This window comes from Magnolia sinica, chromosome 9 (assembly GCF_029962835.1).
Source record: "Magnolia sinica isolate HGM2019 chromosome 9, MsV1, whole genome shotgun sequence".
NCBI classification, from domain to species: domain Eukaryota; kingdom Viridiplantae; phylum Streptophyta; class Magnoliopsida; order Magnoliales; family Magnoliaceae; genus Magnolia; species Magnolia sinica.
In genome coordinates, this window is record NC_080581.1 from 63,194,625 (window position 1) to 63,218,852 (window position 24,228).

The following is a 24,228-nucleotide window of genomic DNA, read 5'->3' on the forward strand; positions in this document are numbered from 1 at the left end:
TAGAGTGCATCAAATGGGCCTAATCTTATGGGCCTTATATGTATCAAATGGGCCTCGCCAGTTGGGCCCCATACGTGCATCAAATGGGCCTCAACCCATGGGCTCCTAATACGTTAAATGGGCCTCGACCCATGGACCTTACCTATACATCAAAGTGGGCCTCATTCATGGGCCACAAGCAACTGAGGTGGGCCTTACCTATATGTCAAAGTGGGCCTCAATCATGGGCCTCAACATAAGTAAGTACAATATTTATATACATATATATATATATATATAATATAATATATAATATACATATACATAATACATATAATATTACATGAACTATAATATTATATATATCTATATATATATATATATACATATATATATATATACACATACACACGCACGCATCACAGTGGGCTCCACGCCACCATCACAGTGGGCCCACACAATTATCACAGTGGGCTCCACGTCCACTGTCACAGTGGGCGGTGAAACACATACATCATTGTGGACTCCATGTGGGGCCCACCATAATGTTTACATTCCATCCAAACCATTGATAAGGTCAAGCAGACCTAGATGAAGGGCGACAAAATTTTTCACCCTGATCCAAAACTTCTGTGGACCCAAAAAGGGTTTCAAAGGTAAATGTTCAATCCCACTATTTCACACGGTGTGGGCCACCTGAGTCTTGGATCAGGCTGATTTTTGGGGTGGGCCCATGCCAGGGGGTGGCCCACCCTATGAACGGTTTAGATGGTATATAAACATCAAGGTGGGGCCCACGGCTGCAGCCGTGGGTGGCTGTACTTGGACCCGTCCGCCCGGACGCTGGCGCAGGCAGCGCCTGCTGCCGCCTGACACAGCAGCAGCAGCTGCTGCTGCTGCTTATATATATATATTTTTTTGATTTTCTTGATTTCTCAAGGATTTTGTAGGTGGGGTCCACCTCTTGCAGATCTGCTCCGTCCAATGGCTCTCCTTGCCTCACGACAGTCAAAACAAGCCCAATATTGGGCCTGTTTCAGTGTATAGAAGCAATATGGGACATTTCAATGGTAAACTCACTGTTTGCCATGTTATGGCCCGCCTGAAAATCTGATCGGTCCCATCTTTGGACTCAACGCCTAAATATGGCTTGGGAAAGGAATGGATGGTGTGGATTTAATACATACATCAAGGTGAGGCCTACATAAAGGGGCCACCCAAAGTTGTACCAAGCTATTATTTGTGTTTTCCCATTGCAACGTCCAGCGTCCAGAGACGCTGGACGGTCTGCCATACAAGTGGCCTGCTCAGGTGGGCCACCACTGATGAATGGTGAGGGTACTATACTTATATGGTGGGCCCCATTCAAATACAATACATACTACATGGTGGGGTCCATTCAAGTGGGCCACCTAACCTCATAATCATCACAAAAAGGACTAAAAATAAAATAAAATAAAAAGAGAGAGGGATAGAAAGAGATAAAGGGTGAGATCCGCGTGATGGAGGGACCCCGGCACTATGGGCCCTCCCTTGTACTAAATCATACATCAAGTGGGTCCCATTTCATGTGGCCCATTAAAATTAAATCCAACGGTGGAGATCCCATCTCCACTAAATTAAACGGTCTATATGACCCTAAATATGCAAGAAAACAAACATCATGATGGGGTCCATGGAGAATGGCCCCATCATGGAATGATCATGGTGATCCAAGTGGGCCATTGGCCACATCTTAGGGTCCAAAGTGAGTCCGAACCATTGATCGGTCGGCCTCACTTGGCCCATCTAAAAAAAACATCAAAAACTATCCTATCCAAACACCCACCGCTTGATCTTCTTGCTCCCTTGGCTTCCTTAGTTCCTTGTGCTCCTTTTTGATGGAGGAAGATGAGAAATGGATGGTTGAGATGAGAGATGAAGGGGTGGGAAAGGTGGGCCTCACAAATACAATTTTCTCACCATGGGAGGACCATACGTATGAGACTTGTTATGGGAGAGTTTGAAATGAGAGAGAGACTTGTAAGGGAGAGAGAGAGAGAGAGAGAGAGAGAGAGAGAGAAAGAGATGGGTGATGGAGTGATGGGGGATGGTTTGGGTTGAAAATTGTAAAAGGAGGTATGGTTGATGTTGAAAATGGGAAAAAGAGGAGTGGTGAGGTGGAAAGAGGATAGACTTTTGTAAAAGGTGGAGATGGGTTGTTGTACTTGAGGTATGGGATGCTTTAATGGTTGATTGATGGGACTAATTGTAGAGATTCCCTCGAAATCCGCAACGCGCGGTGTTTCTTCGGAATAAACGCTGATCGGCATCTTCTAGCCTGGGTATCGGTTCGGTGCGCAAGTCACGGCGTTGGAACCGCGGCGACGACGCGGTCGCTATGATATAACTTTTGGACCAAGCCGACGTCGGTGCGCGGGACCTGGCTTAGGATCGTGTGCAAACACCGAATACGGTGCGAAGGTTGCCGGAATTCGACCGGAAAGACCGCGGAAGCCTACGGAACGGTACGGTTTAGGATACGGGGCTTACAAGAGTTGACTTAGGGGGTAGGTTGCTTGTCTTGGAAAGAAAGCAAGAATGTGCTAGTGATGGGATGTGTACTTGATTGATTGATGCGAAAGTTGGTAAAGATTCTCTAATGATTTGCAATGCGCAGCATTTTCCTCGAAGTAAATGCGGGCTCACAACTCTTGGCTTAGGTATCGCATCGGTGCGCAAGATACAGCGTTGGAACCGCGGCTACGGCAGGGTCGTTAGGGTACAATTCTTGGGTCGAGTCAACTCAGATATATGGGATGCGACTTAGGGTTGCGCGTAAACGCCGATTACAGGTCGCGGGTCGCTGGAATTCGACGGGGAGGATCGTAGAAGTTTAAGGAATGATACAGACTAGGATACGGTCCTTCCAAATATTGTTTTCAAAACCTCTAACACCATGAATGTAATCGAAGAATAAAATAGTGAGAACGAAGATGGAGATGAGGAAGTTACCCTCTTAGCTAAAAAATTTAAAAGATTCTATAATAGGAACCATGGAAGACCATACAACAATAAGGGAGCTTAACCGGACCATAAGTACCAAACTGGCAAATTCAACAAGTACAAAGAGCTTCAATGTTACAACTATAAAAATTTTGGTCACATCTCCACAGAATGCCCTACAGAGAAGTCCAAAGGAAAAAGCTATGGTAGCCACTTGGGATGACACTGATGACTCAAATTCAGATTCAGATGAGTTAAGTAGTGATGGAGATGGAAAATCACTAAAGATTATCATGGCCTCCACTACTATAGTCATTCCCAAAATTTTGGATGAAGAAGATGAACTTGATCTTGAGGAAATTTAAAAAAGGGAGAGAAACTAGAGTTATAAGCATAACTTTTGATAATCTGATCAAGAAAATTGAACTTTTATAATTAGAAGTTGAAAAATTAAAAAGAAAAGACAAGAAACTAAAAATGGAAGTAAAATATTCTGATAAAATTGTAGAACTAACCCGAAAATTTACTCAAAGTAATGAAAAATTTGAGAAACTTCTGGGCATGGAAAGAAAATCCAAAAATATGACAGGCCTAGAATATGAATTGGAATCCTCATCTACCTCATCAATAATGATAAATTCAACCACTCCAAATTAGAAAGATCCAGTTGAATGCCATCACTGTGGAAAGATACGACACTATAAATGGGAATGGCCTATGGTAAAGAATCTGATGTTACTTCTATGACAAACAACAAAGTCACATCCAAATCATTTGAAAGTCACTCAAAGAAATATTCTTCTAGCTCAAAGAAAATGGTTACCAAATAAATAATGCAAAATAAGCACAAGTGCCCTGTAAATGACTTGGGCCCTTATAACATCTGGTCCATGTAAATCAACAAGTTACCTCGACCCATCTTTTGATATATTTGATAATGGGTCAAGTAAAGATGAGTCATAAATTAAAAAAAAAAAAAAAAGTGATCGGTTAAGAAATAAATCTCATTTGGTTAAAATTGATTTTAGAGCTCTCAAAAGCATATTACTTTTGAATCAATTCATAAAAATTCTTGACTAATAATTTCTTCATGGAGTTTGATAAAAATGCTTTCAAAGCCCCACATATATCAAGTATCATACATAACTTTTGAAATACTCATGAATATTATGATACTTATCTTGAACCAAAAAAGGTTGATACACATACTACAATTAAATGTTTAGTACCTATTGATCAACCATCTCCAATGAATGGTTACTGGTTCATTTTGATCTAAAAGATAAATCTGAGGATTCTTGGCCTCTGAACATTTTGAATATTCCATGTAAGGATTTCACACTCTCAACCATACCATGGAATCCTATTATGCATAGTAGGAAAATCATTTTAAAGATCTTTTTGAGTTTCAGGAACACTTCGGTAACATCGAACTTACTTTCGGCGCTACTGAAATCAAGCCACGTCAAGTTATTTAAATCCTTCATTGCTCAGTTCTACTTAGACTATCTCTTGTTTCTTCCAAAGTTCGGTTGAAGGATTGTGTAGCCAAAATTAGCAAAATGTAAGGTATCACCTAGTGCTTCCTCTTTACATCTCAAAAACTAGGATCATTTGACTTAGGTTTATCTTCTCTTGTTAGGTCCTTATCATTCCACTTCATTTTCCATAAAATGGAGTCATCTTTGTCTAGAGAAAAACTGATCCGAGAAGAAACATGACATTAAAGAATCAATCACATCTAAGCATAAACTCAGCATTCCAAAACGTGGACGATCATCTAGCTAAACCTATAGACCATCGTCTTCCTAAAACCCTAATCCCTCCAAGCACATTACTATGATTTTTTATTATGTGTGCAAAAATTATGGATGAAAGCTGTCTTGAAAATTCAAGGTTCTAGAGATTTCCTCTCTCCAAAGATGCCTATACTTTGGGACTAATACATGAAATCTTGGCCTTATTAATTTTGTCTCATTACACACTATCCAGGGGGGTTTGAGTTGGACTGTGATGGTGGAATAGTTAAATCACTCCATACTGCATATCAACTCTTACAAGGATACCATTGTGTTCAAAAGCAACCTATTGAATTACAATACACAGAATCAAAAGGGATTGTTTCGAAAGGAACTCACTATATGATCTATATGTACTTAATTGGAAAATATGTGATTATAACCTGATTCAGTTAAGGGATACAAGCATCTTTTCAGATTAGTAATTATTTTTATACTTATTGCTTTGACTTATGAATTCAGCACGACATGGTCAAGAACAAGGGAAAGGAAGATGTGAAAGGAGAAACCACATCTAGAAAAATCAAAACCCATGCTCCTTATCTGCATTCTACTGTCAGGGCAAATGAACTTATCTTTGATCGATTTGTTAAATTCAGTCTCATAAAGCCATACGAGATAGACATTTCTCTGGGATCAATGGGGTGGGATAACGTTCCTTATTTAGGGGGGAGAAACACAATATAACCTTGTTTATCAATCATTGAATTCTTATCATAATGATCAAGATGATCCTCCATCAATCGACATCAACTACATGAATCAAACCAAGGAGATCACTCCTTTGATGTTAGGACAACTTCTAAATCTTCCAGTCACACATACCTCACCAACTGATCATCGTTTAAATGATCCAAGTGTCTGGAAAGAAGTGACCAAAATAGTATGTCGTGACTTAATGATACCCAGAAACAAAGGAAACTACCTGTCTTCATTGCATCTGGAATCTACCATAAAAGTGCTTCACGAGATACTAAGTACCAATGCATATCCTTGTGAAGTTTCTAGAGATATCCTCCCACCAATTGTTCTAAATATCTTATGTGATATCTATCAGAGAACTGAATTATGTCTACTCACTATAATTTTGAAACAATTAATTCAAGTTGTCAAAGGTATTCACTACACAAGTATTCCCTTTCTAAGCGTCATCTATAAACTTTCAATGTTTCTCGCGATGCCACCTACTTGTGATACAATATATCTTGCGGTATACCTTACCAAGAAAACACTACTAAAAGCACTTAAAGATAATCATGAATGCAAGGGTAAGGAAGAAGTTCAAGACACTCCCATGGCCACTAGCTGGGACTCTTGTCGCACCCTGGTACCTGCACCAAGTACACTATCTGTCAGCACTGGGCGCCTCATTCGCTAGAACGATCTAGCTCATCAACTTCTTAAAAGGCAATCGAATATAAAAGCTTGCCTCCAGCAGTGTGAAAATTGACTCTCTGAGATTGAATTGCGTCTTGACGCTCTTTAACATATTGGGGAGCACATCACTAAATTGCTTCTAACTCACCGTTCATATATCCCTCCGTATGAGGGTGGATCGCCCAGATGATTTTTATTGTGTTACCACTAAATCATAGTACCTTTTCTTTTTGGATATTTATACCCATAAGGGCTTTTTGGTTTTTGGATGGTGGTTTATTTTATCCAATCTTGGGGTACTAATTTTAATGAATTTATGGTATCATCTTTTCTGCTCATGTTAGATACTCTTTTTATGGTTATTTTTTCTATCTAACATATGATTTGACTGCTTATAATGATATATTTCATTATTTGGATGTTGGTCTTTATGCTTATATCATTATATGATCTATCTCTTTTTCCATCTGGATTATTATCTCTATATTATTGGTTTATTTCTTGGTCAATCCTTTGCTAATTACTGACAAAAATGGGGAGAAGAAACCTACCCACCAATTTTATTTTTTATTTTTTTGCAGAAATAGCTTTTTCCCTTGTTACAAGTTATTCTTAGTAGACCTTAAAGGGGAGCAGCATAATTTTGTATTACATGTCAAGTCTTGAGTTGTAAATTTTTATGTTTGATATGTAATTCTTATTGTTTTCATATGTCATTGGTAAGGACCACGGTTATAGGTTAAGTTGTTTTTTGTCACGTAATTGAAAAATGAGGAGATTGTAAGTGCACCCAATGTTGCATACTTGTTTGTCAATCACATGACCAGTTGTGTCTTATAGTAGGATGATTTCTTGGCAAATGAAGACCGGCGACGCAACTGGATTAGAAGGATCAAAGTCACATTGAAGACAAAGAACTACTTCTACGATCTTAACCTTGCAAATAAATGATCCCGACCCAAATTCTGAGATCATATTTTTTGTCATTTAGTCTTAGCTTTAGCAAGTCCCAAGTTGATGAATGATTAAATGGACAAACAGGAAAATCTGTTCACTTTCGGTAGGAAGAAGGTGCCACCAAATAGCACCTTCAGTATCACCGAAGATACCTTTAGTATTACTAAAGAGGCTCAAAATAGTCCAACAAGATTACAACAATAATTCAGTGTCACCAACTGCCATCGACGAACAAACTTCGGTGCCACCAAAAGGGACATTTTCATTTAGCAACTCGAGGAATTAATTCGATACTACCGAATGATATTTCGGTACCACTGAAACAAGTTCAGTGATACCGAAGTTGGCTTTGGTAGCACCGCAAACTAGCCATTTTCTATCCGTTGGAACTTTTCATTTATAAAAGCGGCTTGTAGAAACTTACAAAGTGTGGATTTAAGCATTTCAGAGTCTCTGGGTTGTCCCAAGATCTAACCTCTCATCCTAGACTCTATCCACATGAGATTCATGTTCTTTTCATTGTGATTTATCACTCATGAGCATTAAAAACTCTTATTTATGAAGAACATGATCTCAAACCTTCACTAGAGTGTTGAGACCAAACCTATAGATATATCCCTAGTCGCAACCATACTATAGTGTATCCATAAGTTGAATCCCTTAGAAAATCCACTCATTATCCTAGATTGGAGATTCAACCGACTCTCAATACCTTAGTCACCTTTATAGGTATATCTTATGCAAGGTTCTTGATCGTGAAGCTGAGTCAATAGGAAAATCTAAGCTACGCGATCGAGGGAGCACCGGGAAGCTGATTCAAGCATGAGAGTGAGAAGATCAAGCATCCCAAGACAAGCTACAAAAAAGAACTCAATCCGACAAGTAAGTGTCATTATAAAGAGTTTAAAGTTTAGCCTTTATCCTCGTATAGGATTCAGGCTAAGAGTTTGCTATTAACAAACTCACATAGGTGCCTTGTGTGGGACCTTGGCTGGTGGGCCTAAATGTAGGTGCCTTGTGTGGGACCTTGGCCAGTGGGCCTAGATAGGACCTTTGCTATTGTGGAGAGCATAAATTTGTGTCCTTAATGTAGGACTATAAAGGTTATTGGTGAACCTGTTTTAAAACCATTAATAGTGAAATCAGGTACACTCTAGGATTGAGTGTAGATGTTGGGAGTGAAGTAGGCACGTAGCTAAACCACTATAAATGCTTGTCTTTGGAATCGTCATTTGTGCATTTATTTAGTCATGCTTATATACGCGTAAACATTTTAACTTCTTATACATGATTGAATGAATACTATGAATTGATAGGAAGCACATTCCACACACAAGCTCATAACACTAGGCTAGTTGTTATATCTGCATATCTTTAATAGCCTTTGTGATTAGAACCTCTAACTGGCTTGGAAGCCGTTAGAGTTATAATGTCTTACTTGCTTTAAACTGATTATTTAAGTTAGGCAATCAAGACTTTAAATAGGCAAAAATATTTGAAAAGTCCTATTCACCCCCCTCTAAGACCTTAACTCAGATTCTTTCTTCAGTATCAGTGGTATAAATTGTAATTTCAATTGGTATCAGAGAGAGGTTCCTCTCAAAAAGGTTTAACAACCTAGAGGAAGATCTTGATTGAAGAAGGAATTATGGGCAAAGGAGAGGGACCATCTATCTCACGACCACCCATCTTAATGGAACAAACTACGGATATTAGAGGGCTAGAATGATATATTTTCTATAGGCCTTAAATGATAATGTTTAAGAGATTGTCAAAAATGGATATACCGCACCAACACAACAAATTGTTCTCAAGTATGGCACAACAATCACCAAACCAAAACCAAAGGCTAAGTGGACCCAATATCACAAACAGAAGAGGATGTGTGAAGCTAAAGCCATGTATGAATGCAATCTGCTGCGAAGTTTAACAGGAAGTATTTCATCAAATAAGTACGTGTGAAAACTCTAATGCAGCATGGGAGTTATTAGAAACTACCCATGAAGGAACAAATACGATAAAAATGTGAAGGCTTCAACTCCTAACATCTGAGTCTAAACACATAAAGATGGAAGAACATGAGATGTTCATGGAGTTTTTTACAAGATTAAATGGTATATGTAACTCCATGTGAGGACTTGGAGAAAGAATTCTGGTACCCAAAATATGTAGAAAAATTTTGAGACAATCCTTAGTCCTCTTTGGTTTTCTTACGCAATGCTATTCGAAACCGTTTTGGTTTCTTGACATCGTTCTTAGAAGGATTTTTTCGGATGGAATCAACTGGCTGTTTGGTCGAATTAAGTGTGGAAGGGTAGGGCTTTGGTCGGATTCGCCCCATGAAACTAATGAACGGTTCAGATCATTGTGGGTTATCGTGATGGTGTGCCACCAACGTCCCCAAACAAATGTTGTCTGTTGACGGTGTAGTGCAGAGGTTCCTCCTTTATTGGGAGTCGAGTGTACACACGTGTATAGTCTCACGTGAGAACAACTAGGATTGGGATGGGAGTGGCTCTCGAACGCGATGGATGGTTTGGATTGAACAGATGGGTGGTCCTGATGGGCCACAACATCCTTTAAACGGATGTTGTTCGTTAGTTGTGGTCGGTGAGAATTTCGGGAGAAATCCTCCTTCAGAAATTCTTTGGGTCAACATGGGTTGACCGTGTTGGCAGGTCTGGTGCACTGTGAGTACATGCACATCTTATGCACACGCAAATGCAATGGGGCCCATATGGATGTCTTTTCCAAATCCAGTCTGTTAGTTCATTTTGCAAGACCATATTAGGGCAAAGGATTGAAGATGGGGCAGACCCAAGCTTAGGTCGACCATATTGACTGTAATATAGCCGTTAAGTGTCAATTATCGTCGATATGATGATTCGATCGGTTGGTTATAATAGACAAGTGAGAATACTTGGGTATATAATGATCATATCTCAAAATCAACGGTCAAATGACTTGCTCTATGGATGAAGATCATTCCCAATGGTTAAATTTGTGTTGGAGAATAGGTGTATAGCTAGGATGGCTAGATTGATATTGTACACATGTGTATACCAAGTTAGATTTCATAGTACAACTCGAGAACTTTCAATACTTAGGTATTGAAAAGTTTGGGGCGTTACAATCCCCACATCAGGGGGCTGATCTTCTTAGACAAAGTGGGTCTAGGTAGTATTAGGGAGGTGTCCATGAGAGCCTCAGTCCTGCCTAAGCCTAACACATAGTTTTCAGTTTTCTTTATGATAGGCTTCCCCTAGAATTTAATCCTCTCAGGTAACCCAAAATGTGGTTAATGCTAAATGTACATGTTTTCACTTATGATCTAATATTCAAGAAATTTAGGGAAAAAAAAAAAAGAAAAGAAAGAAAGGAAAGGAAAAAAAGAAAAAACAAAAAAGAATTTAGTATTGTGTGCTTGAAAAAAAAAAGTCCTCCTAAGGTCCATCAGGTACATGTATAGGAGTGTAAAGGTCTGTGTTCTGTGATTGCCCCTTTGATGTTTGACATGCGTGACACATCTAAATCACTTTCCCAACATCCATCTTCAACAGTGGCCAGAAGCATCATTCTTTAAAAGGGGCTATCGTCTTGTCTCGACCTAACTAGGTGCCAAGGCCACCATCATGTAACTTTCGGATGACTCACTTTCGTAGTGAACTTTATGGAATACATAATTAGTTTCCCTTGAAGAGAAAATTGTCTTGAATACACAGCTCAGTTGGCTAACCCATTTGGCATCTGGCCCAGCCATCATTCAAGTCATCATCATATGCGTATAATTCTTTGAGGTACTCGAACCCCACGACCTTGTTACTCATGGTAACTCGTAAGGTCGCTCATCTACTAAGTGCATCAACAACTTTATTCTATTACCCTACTTTATCATTCAACACGATCATGAATTCCTACAAGAATGAAATCCATATCATGTACACGATTAATATTAACTTGACTGTAAATATACTTAAGGGCTTGATGGTTTATATAGAGGATAAACTCCCTTTGGATCAGATAATGTCTCTAATGCGTGGAGCCTGAATGATTGCATATAACTCTAGCTCATACGTCAACTACTTCTTATGAGCCTAACTTAACTTCTCACTATAGAATGTTACAAGCCTGTCCTCTTGAGACAACCTCCAATACCCACATAAAAAGCATCCCACTCTACCTTGAATAGCTTATTAAAACCAAGGAGCACAAGGACCAAGTTGGTAGACAATCACTGCTTAATGTCTGCAAAGCTTTGGTATGCCTCCATAGTTCACTAAAATTGACATTTCTTTATGCAATTAGTAATATGAGCCCTGATGGTACTAAAGTTCCTCATGAATTGATTATAGAAAGTCACTAACTTGTGAAAAACTTTGCACTTCATGAATAATTTTTGAAACTGGGCACTTTTTAATGGCTTTCACTTTCTCCTCATCCTCCTAGACATTACCCCAAAATCAAAAAATAAGAGGCTATCTGTAATAAAATTATACTTTTTCACATTAAGGTATAATTTGTTTTCTATAAGAACCTAAAACACTTGCATGAGATGCCCTACATGATCTTCCTCACCCTAACTATAAATCAAAATATCATTAAAATAGACCACTATAAATCACTCAATAGATGATTTCAGAACCTAGTTTATCAACCTCATAAATGTATTAGGTACATACAAGAGACCAAAGGGCACAACCAACTACTCGTATAGATCCTCCTTAGCTTTAAACGCAATTTTTCACTTGTTCGTCGGTCAAATATAGATTTGATGATAATCACTCCTTAAATCTAGTTTGAAGAATATCCTTGTACCTCCTAGCATGTCTAACATGTCATCCAACTACAGTATATGAAACCGATACTTCATAGTTATTTTATTTATGACTTGACTACCAATACAAATGCGTCAACTCTCATCCTTCTTGGGCATCAACAAGGCTGACACAACACATGGGCTAATGCTCTCACTCATAAGACCCTTACAAATCAATTCCTCTATGTTCCCTTATAAGATCGCATACTCTTTTGGACTCATTTGAAATTGTGGTAGAACTGCAATTACTGAAGTATGAAGTATGTCTAAATGTCCTAGAGAGGGGTGAATAGGACTTTTCAAAAATTATTTTCTTATAAGAACAAATAATATCTAATTTTTATTTTTTTTTATTTTTTTTATAAAAAAAGAAGAGTAGGGTAAAGTAACTCTACGGCTTCCAAGACAATAGAGGGTTCAAATCACATAGGCTTACACAAGATTTACATATAAAGAACAAGCCTATAAGGATAGTGTAAGTGATAGTGTGTGGGATGTGATTCCTATCAATACTTATACATTAACTAAATTATTTATTATAATGATCATTAGATGGGCATAAGTATAAATAGATCAATGTACACAAAACAATCCCAAACACAGTCATAGTGGTTTGACTACTTGCCTACTCCACTCTCGGTGGATGCACTCTCCTGGAGTGTACCGGATTTTACTATCCAATAGTTTTAAATCAGGTTAACCATGAACCTTCACAATATACACAAGGTTAACTAAGTGACCTACACAAGGTCCCCTTAAGTGCCTACATAAGGTGGCGAGTCGTACACAAGGACACAATTGGGAGCCTACACATGGCAACCCATGCCTACACAAGGTAATGCCTACACAACACAACATGTCCTTTATACAGATAATACATCCTACACAAGGACTGCGTATTCTCCCGTCAGAGGCCTACAACGAGGTCTTGGCGAGTTTGTCACTCAAACTCTGAATCCCAATCCTACACAACGAAAGGGCTTCAGACTCAATGGACTCAATATACTTATATATAAGTGAGTGAGTCCCTTTCTCGCATAATCTAAAGGTCTTCGATGTTAATGAAGAATCTTTAGCTCTCTTGAACCACAACCACTTGATGCTTCGATCAATGCTTCGAGGTTGTGAGGTTTAGGGTTGTTGTTCTCTCTTTATATTATATAATTTTAAACACACATAGAGAAGGTTCCCATGAGCTATGCATTTAAGAGTTCTAATACAATGATATGCCTATGAGAGCATTTAGAAACTTATTGAATGCTAGAATTCATAATTCAATCCAAGCAATAAAGATATGAGTAAACGCTTATGCTAAATATTGAATGATCAACTCTATTGGGAAGGAGGGAATGAGAAGGAGGGTGTTAATCTTTGAAGAAACTCTCTCAAACTCTCTTAAATTCTAGCTCCTTTTATAAGAAGCAAACTGTAACGACCTTGGATTTTCTTGTGCTAATCTTTCCTTAAGTAGTTGTTTTGGGGTAATTAGCGCTTTACTCGATTGCTTGTGAAATTCGCATCAATCACTTTAAATTGTATCTGCATGGCTCTAAACGTGTAGATTAGTGAGCGCTACGTTACTCTGAAATCTGGGATCCATCGCTAAATCCAGTCATTCTGGGGAATTTTTGGAAGATCTGGATCGGATCTGGACCGCGCGTCGAAAGTCCGATAGCGATGATCTTAGGCTGTTGCGGTCACCGAGTTGGGCTTGATCTTCACCTCGAAAATCAAGTCGATCTGATGTTCTGGGTCGATTTGGTTGAGCTCGGAGTGAAGAGTGTGAGAACGGTTGGAATTTATTAAGCTTTTATTGAAATCTGAGTCGTGTCGCTTGCGCGACGATTTTAAGCATTCTGACCGTTGGATTCTGACCCAATTTCACCCTCTGATCAGGATAGTTGGCCCAGGCATATCCTAGTGCTTGTGGACCTGATCGAGTTTCCGTGACCGTTGAATTGAGTGTGGTCCGCCACGGCTGATCTGAAGAGCCGGTCGGTACGAAAACTCAGCCTGACCTAGATCCATGGTCAATGAGCTTAAGTCCGACCTTTCGTGGTTATAGGCCCACCAGAAGTGCTTCGTTGGATCGAGAAAGGCGTGCTTTGGTTATAACCTAAGTATACCTTGACCCTGGGGTTATTTCCATCATTTTAAGGCCTATATATAGACCTTAAACCCTAGCTCTCATTTCCATACGAATTTTCTCTAACCCTAGCTTGGAAAGAGAGTGGAAAAGAGAGAGCTAGTGAGAGAGATTGGTTGGTGATTCATCTTGATTCTTCCTTGTTCTTCTTCACCTTTACTTTGAATCGTTCCTCTGACGATTCTGAGTTCTTTTGGGGTAAGTTAATCTAACCCTAACCTGTGTTAGAGCTTAGATTAGACTTGGTGTTGTTGTATCTCATTTCTATCCTTATTTTAGGGTATTCTAGCGCCGTTGACGAAGACAACTCGTCTAAATCAGCTCGGCGGTTCTTTCTTCGCTTAAGGTGCGGACTTTAAGTGTATAGGTTATGGTTTTCAAGGCTTTCAATCCCAGTTAGTGGTTTATTCTTGTTATGGATGAGATTTTACATGTCAAATGTTATGTTTACATCGCTTTCCTGATATGCATGTGCTATATTGAGATTTGTGTATTCTAAGTGTATTTATAAAGTACCGTATACGTATAAAATACGCACTTGTGTTTGCCATGATTATTTGTCATGTATGTATGCTAGATGCATGTATGACAACTCCTTGGTAAAAGGAATTGTCTAAGTACATGTATTCCAACATACGCTATGTATGTTGTTCCTTGTATGCTAAGTGTTTGTAGAAATGCATGAATGATCTAAGTGTAACTGATTACACTAATTGTGGGCATTGAGAAGTGATTCTCAATACTCCTATTGATGCGCATGTTTTCCTTTATGCAGTTACATTCCAAGTTATTTAAATTCAAGCATCTCCTATGCTTACATTTATGTTAAGTTGATATTCTTCAGATGTGTATGTACCATGATTTGAGCTGTTGATCTATTACCGCTTTACATCCCATATGAATATCTGTCATAGTGTAGGATGTTTGGGACTATGCCTTAGTCCAGGAAATCGGTAGTTGACCCTGTATGCGTGGTTGAGATTGCTTTCGCCACGTAGGACGTATTAGACGAACCCGAACCGTATTAGAGTTGTCGGCAGTGGTTTGGCCACGCGGAGTGTTTGCGCACTCTGTGTCGTTCAATTCAACGTGCGCTCATGCTAGTCGAGTTCGTCAAATAACCCGATTGTCCGATGTATGTTAACCATGTATGGACGCTACTGCTTGAATCTAGGGTACCGAACTTACCAGTGGAATCCTAATAACCATGGTACCTGATCCGCTAAGACTCATAAGCCGGACATGGTTGTATGGGACACCGTGGTCGAGCTGTCGGCCTACGCTGGGGTGACGAGCCTCCCCGTAGTGACCAGTGAGCAACTTAACTCGTGAGCCGATTATGGTGGTATGGGACACTATATTCGCGCTGTCGGCCTACATTGATTGGTGACGAGCCCTTTGTAGTGACCTCGAGCATACCTGAATACCGCAAGGAGGTGACGAGCCGATCTGTGGTAGTAAGGGCATGAAAGGCGTGCATTGATTGGTGACGAGCCCTTTGCTACGACCTCAACTATAAAATCGTATGAGATGTCTAGGATTGACGACCCTAGTATGGATCATTGTTTGGATAGTGACATGAGGAAGGTATCTTAGCTTCCCAATCCTGTTGTGTGAAATGGACTAATAACAACTTGGTAATCATATCCATGCACCGCATTTGCATGTGCTTTGTAGATGTGGCGCACTTTGAGGCGATGTCATGCGTAACGTAAGATGAAGACGCTGAGGGTGTACGCGTGAGGGCACGCATCATACCGCATTCATACTTGCATTAACAAGAGTACTTAGGATTTATTTAAGTGTTCTGCTTTATCATTACTGTTTGATTGAACTGATAACATGTTAACCAGTGCCTTATTGTTTCACTGAGTTGATCACTCACTCCCACGTTTCTGGGGCGGTGTTACACACTCACCAGACTCTGTCTTAGGCCCTGATGTTGCAGATGTGGATGCGACGTCTGAGGCAGAGCGGGAACTGGATGACGACGAGGCTGCCTTCTCCTATATGCAGTTTTCAGACGGGTTCTAGCGAGCCTCGGTCTGATGCGCAGGATTCCTGGGATATTTTGGGGACTGAAATGATGTAATTTGATACTTATAATTTTGTTAAATAACACTTTTACACGATCTGGTTGTATATGTAATTCAGGGATTTACACTTGTACACATTTTACTATAAGTTTTCCGCTTGCTTTATTCACTTGTCCCTGAAGCATATCTGTGTTTTGGCTTAATCTATTCCATGTTTTATGCATTAATACAGTCAACATACATTCATCATTAAATATGTTGCATAAGTGATGTTTTGGAACTCGGGAGCTGAGTTATGCTCGACCCCCGAATTTCAGGGCGTTACACAAACCTAATGTATTTGTAAAGTTGAAATCCCAATGGTCAAAAAATGGGCAGAAATCTAATATTGCTGATGCCATCGAAGGGTATTCGATTCCATCGAAATTTGAATTTTGATGTCATTGAACCATCTTCTATTGCATCAACTTCCTACACTTGATATTCAATTTAAGCGTAGGATAAATCCTGTCCAATCTCATCGAGTATCCTTTGAGGTTATCAACGTGCACTTCGATGCCATCGAGGGATGACTCGATGCCATCAAGATTTCTTTTTGAAAAATACACAAGGGTTACTGGACAGTTTTGTCCCTTGTTCGATGTCATCGATCAGACCATCGAGTCATCGAATTTTAAGTTCGATAACATCGAACGGTCTTCAATGCACTCGAAGAAAATAGGTTTATCTCTGAAAACTTGCTGGACAAACCGGAGTTAGTTTCAATGCAATCGATAACTTACTCTCGATGCCATCAAGAAGGGTTCGATTACATTGAGGAGAACTTAGAGTATTCTTGTATTTGGAAGAAATAAGTCTAAGGTTGATGCAATCAAAATGTATTCGATGTCATTGAAACATTGTCATGCCCCAAACTCGGAAACCGGGCTCATAAAATTTTCGATCACCAAATCCGGCACCGACAGCCTCTGTAGAACCCCACTCTCGGCTCCCAGAGCCCATTCGCCAGGTTCCGATCCTCAGATGCTACGAGGAGGATTTTCAACACCAGTTTGATTCGTAATAAGCATAACTAAAGGCATAACCCATAAACAACAACCAAAAACTCCATTACATTTCCACTATGATAAAAAATTTTATAAGTATAATGAGCATAAAGGGAAATACAATGATGATGAACAAAAACTCTAAAATAATCTGCTAAGCGCTCCTGCCTCAGTACTGCTGCGAGCCAATGCCACATGCACTCAACGGTCATGCATAAGCTTATGGAAAGCTTAGAGGGTGGTAAGTGTGTGCGTGAGGTAGTAATACAATTATATAGTATCAGAGTAATGCGGAATATACTGATGAATCCATGAATGCTATTAACCGTACCGAGGCTATGATGCAAGGCATGGATGATGTCAGCCATACCAAGGCCATGCGGTGCGAAATGCAACTCAAGCATGCGAATCCTCATCTAAGTCCACATACCAATACAGCTCAACTCTGGAATATCACCGGGGTCTAGTATACTCCAAGCCAGATTGTCGCCCCAATCGCGTGTAGAGTGGAAAAGACTTCACTATCCACCTGCCAATATTGGGCTCGGCTCGTCGATAGCAGACCCATTCCTCGAGCTGGTCAAACTCAGCCTAGTTTTGCCCCCTCCTCTCAGGCGGGTAAGGCCACACCCCCTTCTAACCGACCATGACACAGTGGAAAGCGCGACCGTCTGGTAATCGGCACTCAGCGCTCATGCACCCACTCGGTCTAAACGTTAGAGCAACCTCTTGGTATTATAAGGGTTTAGGGACTTTCACCTAGGGATATCTATAGCACCCCATGTAGAACAAGATTTCTGGTATCCAATCCTGTCAACCATGATACGCCTGTGGAGGCTATGGCCTGATGTCGCTAGGGCGTACAGTACCATATCACACAATGTAAATGCATGAATCACACTATCCAGTTATGCAGCAATCCTGCGTGTATCGTGTTCTCATGTAGGGCAACACCACCCATTTGGGAGCCCCTAAACAATCTGCCTGAAGGCATATGCTTTGATCAGTCACTTCTCATATCAAGCATACATATCATGCGTATGATCATGAATCATGGAACTAAACATGTTATATGGTGGTGGATTCTGTTCATAACAAAGATGAGCTTAGATGGCCTACAAGTATGGCCTAACAGTGGGCTCTAGGGAGAATTATAATGCGGACATTTAACCAACATTATTCTTACAATGTGGACGTCAAACCAACATTGCTCCCAAGGCACGGCCGCCAAAAACATCATCATGGTGGAATCTTAATTAGATGTGCCGAATCAATTTGGACCGAGCCACATGGGCCGAGTCGAATGGGCCGAATCAAATGGGCTGGGTCGCATGGGCCGAGTCAAGATGGGCCGATCAAATGGGCATCACGTATATCTAATAGGCCGCAACGATGGGCCTTATGTATCTGAACTCGGGCCGCACTAATGGGCCTCAAGTATAACAATCGGGCCCACCCTTATGTGTTTTGTGGTCCGACCTATTCATGAGTTGACATAGAGATAGATGAAATAAAAACAAATATCAGTCTAATTGGAAACTACCATGGCCCTTAGGATTTTGAACGGTGGATGTCACGGTTCACTATTTAAATGGTGGGGTCCACTTGAACTCTAGATCTGACCCATTCTTTTACTCATTCCATAAAATGATATCTCACATGGTTGAACGGTTTATATACAACAGATGCACCATGGTGGACCCCACCGTCCAAACAGTGAACGGTGTAGATAAAGCACATACATTACTGGGTGGGATGGATCACATACATCTGGAGTGGGTCCCACTGTTAGAACAGTGTGGAGGTGTACGTACATCACGTGGAACCCGCAGAACATGCTACCGTTCATGAGAAAGAGCAGCCGCATACCTGCAGTAAGCATTGCTACCTATTTAAGGAAATCAAAGGTGGGTTCCACGTAGGGCCCACCACACCATTTACTATTACATAATATAATATTATTATATTGCATCCTACATGCGGCTGTTGCTGCCTTTAAGGAAGAGTAGAGGTGGGCCCCAATGTAGGACTTACCTTATGAATATCTTAAGATATATAAAAAATATATATATCAGGTACGCTGCTGCCAATGCAGCTTTACGCATTTAAAGGGAGAGGTGGGTCCCACGTAGGGCCCACCAGCACATATATATACATGTATAATATAATAATATATATTAAAAGTAGAGGTGGGTCCCACGTAGGGCCCACCAGTATATATATATATATATATATATATATATATATATATATTATAATAATATATTTTTAAAAAGGTAAGGTCCAGGCCATGGACGGCCTGGACAGTGCATACATCAAGGTGTTGCCCCACACTTGGGGGTGGGTCCCACCATCCAGGGATGGTGGAGATCACACACGTGGCACGGTGTGGCCCACTCCAAGGGATGGTCGGCATAGATGGTCCCATGGACCCCACCGTTAGTACACACCTCACGGTCAGTACACCTCCACTGACAGTACACTGCTACCGTCAGTGTTGAAACGTGGTGTCTTCCACTCAGTCTACCACAAGAGCTATGGATCTAGGTGGGTCAGGGTGGACCCCACACAAACGTGGCCCCACCGTCCAGGGCCGTGGACGGTTTGGATAAAACACATACATCATGGTGTGGCCCACCAAAGTGGATGGATGACGTGGGTGGCCCCAAGGACCCACCGTACCAGGGAATCAATCCCAAGACCCCAGTGTTGAAAGGAGGTATCTTTCACTGGGTCTGCCACTTTAGCTAGGGTCTGGCTCCACGTTGAAACGAAGTATCTTTCACTCAGCCTACCACATGGGCTAGGGCGTACACCCCACTGCCAGTTTACACTTCCCTATCAGCCACCTCAAAGTGGGCCCCCTATGGACGGTTGGGATGGCATATAAACATCATGGTATGTCCCACATGGATGGGGTCCACTGGTGATGGCATAGATGATATACACTCATTATAGGTGGGCCATAATCATAGAAAGAGAGAGAGAGAGAGAAACATTGGCAATATCGGAGGGGCCCCGCCACTATGGGCCCCTCTTGAACATAAGCATACATCAAGGTGGGTCCCACATATGTGGACCATTAAAATAAATAAATAAATAAATAGATAAAAGACAAACATCCACGATCACCCACTGGCTTCTTCTTGTACCCTAGGCTTTCTTAGCTCCTTAGCTTTGATTCCAACGGAGGAGATGAGATTTGGATGGATGAGATAGGAGATGAAAGGGTAGGAAAGGTGGGCCACATTTGTTACTTGGGAGAGCTTGGAGAGGCTTGGACGTATGAAATCCTTGGGTTGCTTCGAAAGTGTGTTTGAGAATGGGAGAGAGAGGGTTGTAAAGGGAGAGAGATGGGTGATGGATGTGGTGGCGATGGATGTGTAAGAGACTTTTTGACTTTTGTGGTAAATGGTGTAAGAGAAGTATGGGTGTGTAAGAACCTTTTTGACTTTGGGGGTTACTTGGGGAAGGGTGAGAGGTGATGTGTACTTGACATGATGGGATTGATTGATTGAGGTGACATCTCGTAGATATTCTCTCAGAATTCGCACAAGCGGCGTTTTCCTCGCACCGAACGTTGGCCCGCATCTCCTGGCCAGAGTATCGGATCAGCTCGCGAGACGCGGCATCGGAACTGCAGCGACGGTGCGGTCGCAAGGGTACAAGTCTCGTTTTGAGTCGATTCAGGTTGACGGCGTGTAACGCCGGGTTGCGCACAAATACCGGTTAAGGGTCGAAGGTTGCCGAAATTCGACCAGAAAGACCGCAGAAGTCTACGGAACGGTACGGTCTAGGATACGGGGCTTACAAACATAGGTTTTGATGTCATCGAACAACATTCGATACAATCGATAATTCCAGCATTTCTTTCATTTTGTTGCTGAATAGTATGGATGTGTATTTGATGTAATCAAACGATGTTCGATGGCATCAAAGATGTCCTCGATTGCGACTCAATGCACTCGACAGGGACATGATTTTTTAGTTTTGATTCTTTCTTTCAACAATACTCAAGGTGCAATTTACTCAAACTTACCAGAAGTTTGAAATATTTTTTAGGGTAAGTTAGGTTTTTAAAAGGGCATATACTTGTCAGGGTTTGTGTGGGTTGATGAGGCTTTAGTTTACCTGTTAAGCATGATCGTATGCCTTCATCTTTTGAAGAGTCTTGGTCTTGATGTCTTCATCTCAAGGCTCACTTGACTGACAGACTCAATATTTATGTATATTGACAAACAAAGGCACTTTCTTCATCCCATAATGAGGGTGATTAGGTGGACTTATACTTAGGACAATGTCACTATTATGTTGTATATCTCGCATGGGGGGTGGGAAGTTCACAAAACATGATTACCTTGAATTCCTGTAACAGTAGTTTCAACTTTCGAGGATTACTCATGCGCTCTAATTCTTCCCCCTTTACAACTAGTGTATATATCTTAACCATTTCCTCGGTTAAGAGAGATTGCCCCTTCACTTTAGAAATCTCGGGTTGGTTCTCCATTCTCATAGGACAAGTATTATCTTTCTACCATCTCTAATAAAAATAAATATATGATCCTGACCTATATGCACAGTATCATAGTATCAACATTATACCGCCATCATCAACCAAGTAAAATGTGATAAGCTTCCATGTCAACTACATCATACATCACTTTATCCTTATACTATTTACCAATGGAGAAGGAAATACAATATCGTTTGGTTAGCTTTGTCTCACTAACTTCTTGATCCATCCAATCATGTCTGAAGAGGGGTTTTTATGTCTTCACTTTCAGATTTTGTACCATAATCTTCAACATGATATTATCACTATTATTTTCATCTATGATCATATCACATACTTTTTTTATTCATGGTTCACATCGTTCGAATGATGTTGTGTTATTGTGGATAGTTACTTCCTTCTTCAGTGTATACAATAACTTCCTCATTATCAGAGACTTTCCATGATCTTTATGAGTCTATTCACCTCCTTCTTCATCCTCAGTGTACTTATTGTCATTGATTTCTGAATCATCCTTTGCATCCTTGGAATTGTTAATGGCTAGATTAGCCATTATCTCTGATGACACACATTATATCAATGATCGGGTTAGCCACATTGATAATATTTGTTTGGTATATACAAATTCTAGGGGTTAGGGATTCGACTTGGACCAGCAGGAGTGGTCGCAGTGGGAGGGGGTCAAGGATGCCCTCCCACAAGCTCTTTCCCTCGGGAATGCACTACATCCTGCGAAGGTTCAAAAGTAGGCACCCTATTTAAAGCATAGTTTCATGCATTGAGAAGCTCTAGTTGCACCTCCACTCCAGTGGTCTATTTGACTGCTTTATTCATCGTCCAAACAGGTTGCATCTAGATTCAATCTTGGATCGCATATGTAAACCACCAATGAATCTGGCAACCTATTGTGGCTCAGTCTCGATCAGATAATTTCTTATGGATATGCGATAGAATTCCTCAACATAATCCGTCACGAATCGGTTACCCTATCGACAATTTTGGTATCATCAGAATAATACCTAGTCATAGTTGTTTGGTAGAAACTGTGGCCACATAAACTACCTTATCCACTACTACCAGGATGAAACTCCACCCTTCAACTTGTAGGCCATGAGCTTGACCTTCCTCTCCTTAGGGATCTCCATAAAATCGAAGAATTGCTCAACATCAAGAAGCCAATTGAGGAAGTCCTTGATGTGAACCTAGCTATTAAAGCTAGGTAGGTCTATTTTCAATGCACAACCTCAATCTCGATCTTGATCCTACCTTGCACCTCTTGGTTCTTCTCATTGAAGAATCACATTATCAATTTCCTCATGCTTGAATCACCACTAATGGGCGGTGGTATATGATTTAACACCAGTGTTAAAACATGAATAGGTTGACCATGAGCTCCATTGTCTATTTGGTGTTGCTCGTCATTATGAACATGGGTCCTTTCGAAGGCTTCCATTATGTGATCAACCTGCAATCCTTGCATGGCTCATAGATTCTACAATTATGCCACCTCAAAGCCCACTGCTGTCAAACAATAATCCTCTAGAGCATAGTCTATGGGATGGGATTATTGCCCGAACCTTGGTTAGACATCATTAAGTCAAGAAAAAACTTTTCTTTGATACTAATTGACACTAGGAAGGATGTGATGAGGAATTTCACCATCCACCTCAAGTGTGCAAAACCTTGAATCCACAAGAAAAAAAATTAGATCAATTTTTATTAATTAATAATGCCTATAATTCTCAATTAGATCACTTATAAAGCAATGCAAAATCCTAATTGAGAGTCATAATTCAACTAAAGTAAAATTTACTCAAAATAATAAAATTTATTAAAAATAGAAAGTCATAATTCAATCACGATGCATGATTCCTATCATGATTATAAGAAAATCCTAAGAAGATTACATATACCAAAACTCTAAAAGGAAGGATATACATCCAACCTAAAACTTATTAAAAATAGTAATTTTTTCATAAAGAACATTCTGAATTAGAACAATATTTGGATGGCCTGTTTTAGTCAAAATATATAGGTCATGCATCTTGTAACTATACCCAAATAAAAAGTTATGGTGGATTTATGTTTAGACTTCGAATGGTAATTTCTCCCTATTTGAAATGAATTTCTTTGATCCAGACGCTTATAGGGGCTAGCTACACCATGCCCTATGTAGGAATGGGCCCGAATTTGACAGACTATGCCTGCTTTCGGTCAAGCAATTCTTTCAGTCCATATGTGCCAAGAACAAGTCTACAACCCACTCTATATTTTTCTAAAACTATCGTGGTCAGTGCACTACTTTGGATGCCCTAGAATCGTCCTAAAACTATATTAGTCGGTGCATTGCCTTAGACATTTCCTGTAACGCCTCGAACATTTAATACCTGAGTATTGAAAGTTCTCGAGCGTTACCTAGAAATTAACTTATATGTACACGTGTACGATACCAGTCCAACTATCCAAGCCTTACATCCTCGCCCTAACACAAATCTAACCATTTAGAATTACATCCATTCAATAAATCCAATCATCTAACCATTGATTTCAAGGCAAGACCATCCATCACATGAT